This window comes from Mastomys coucha, unplaced genomic scaffold (genome assembly GCF_008632895.1).
Source record: "Mastomys coucha isolate ucsf_1 unplaced genomic scaffold, UCSF_Mcou_1 pScaffold14, whole genome shotgun sequence".
NCBI lineage: Eukaryota > Metazoa > Chordata > Mammalia > Rodentia > Muridae > Mastomys > Mastomys coucha.
In genome coordinates, this window is record NW_022196896.1 from 122,438,904 (window position 1) to 122,441,001 (window position 2,098).

The following is a 2,098-nucleotide window of genomic DNA, read 5'->3' on the forward strand; positions in this document are numbered from 1 at the left end:
ATAGGGGGCAGAATCTAACACTAAAGTTGTTTTGAAATCCCAAATGAAGACATAATAGATTAAATTTACTCGTGGGACATGATGGAATAAGACCTCTAATTGGGGCATTGTCTCCTCAATTATTTGATGAATTTGTTTGAGTTCTTTTCATACATGTATTTATTTCTAAGCTTCTACAGTAGTACAGCAGTTTGTTACCACAGAAGACATATTATGTCTTTTTTTTTCATTCATTCCAAACAGTAGAACAAAAATGATACACTCACAGAGAAATGAAAATCAAAACAAACAAGCAAAATACCAATAAGACAAAGAAATAAATTACAAAAGAAAAGAAAATGAAAAAAATTGTATCAAAAAAACTACTGAGTTCTGAGTTCATTTTTTATTGGGTAACAACAAGCCATGGGCCCTACCGTGGAGTGCTGTTTTTACATGTAGTGACATTCTGCTGTTGAAGACACAGTGTCCCTAGGTATATAGCATCATGTGGGTATGGAGGTAGTTGGGAGGAGTTTGTTGCAAGAAAGAATATTTTGTATGAAAAAATCTTTTAATTAAATAATAACCAATATGAAACATTCTATGTATAAAACACATAGTTACTGTTGTAATGTATTGAATGAGTATTGCATTTTTTAAATACAAAAATATAAAAAGCTAATGAATTTTTAAGCAATCATATTGATTATATTTTAAACAGTAAAAATACAAATGCACAGTATAACTGTTCTTATGTTTACATATATATGTATACATCACACCCAGCTTAATACATTTTCTATGTATTATTCAACCAATGCTCTATACAACATAAACTAAATAGAATCATAAATAGTATGACTTCTACTGCTTGCATAGTTTCTTTCACAGGAATCCTAAAATTTCATATTCCTCCTATAAAATGCAAGTTGTATCCCAACATTAGTGCAGCATCTGTACTAGCTTAAAAATAAGCACAGCATCAAAAGCTTATCATCCTAGGTCATACAAAATACAAGTGAACTACCTGTGGTCTCTATAATGGCTTTGTGTTATTCTCTATTACTTAGCAGAGAGAAGATGGATAGGAATGGAGGTAGAAATAGGAGTGGATGAGAGAGAGAGAGACAGAGAGAGAGAGAGTGAGAGAGAGAGAGAGAGAGAGATATTTGTAAATATTTCTGTAATTTATTCTAACAAGTTTCAAAATAACATGAGAAGAAGCTGGTTATAGATTCATGCAAGAGTTGATGATAGTCTTATAGTTGATGCTAGTCCTGAGCCACAGTTGCTACTCATTTAGGAGCAGTGAGTCTTTTTGTTAAGACTCTACATTGCTGGAGTGAGGACTATTCTTATGATCAATGTCCTGTGCTTTACTCAGTACTTAATGATTGTGAATGCCAATTGTACCTAAGGAAATGTCAGAGAACCATCTAACTACATACTGACGTGCAACTGGGTGGCATAGACTTTAATCTAATCAAGTAATAGATAATAATATAATTAAATTATTAACTTAATTTTATCTTAGTTTATATATTAAATGCAGCGTAAATGCAAATAAATTATATTTCCTTTACTATATCACTACAGACATTCTCAAAGTAAATGTAAGTTTATTTTTAAAAATGATATCTAATCATTGATCTATGTATCTGTCTCTGTACCAATACGATGCTGTTTTTATCACTCTAGCTCTGTAGTACAGTCTGAGGTCAGGGATGGCTATTCTCCCAGAAGTTCTTTTATTGTTGCGAATGCTTTTGCTATCCTGGGTTTTTGTTATTCTAACTGAAACTTACAGAATTGCTCTTTCTATCTCTGTGAAAAACTGAGGTCAATTTTGATGGAGATTGCATTCAATCTGTATATTGCTTTTGATAAGATGGCCAATTTTACTATATTAATTATGTCAAAGTATGAGCTTTCCATCTTCTTTGATTTTTTTAGTCAGAGACTTGAAGTTCTTTTCATATAGTCTTTCACTTTCTTGGTTAGAGTCAAACCAAGATATTTGATATTATTTGTGACTATTGTGAAGGGTGATTTTTTTTTAGATATTTTCTTTATTTACATGTAAATTTCTCCATTCCCAGTTTCTCCTCCAAAAAAC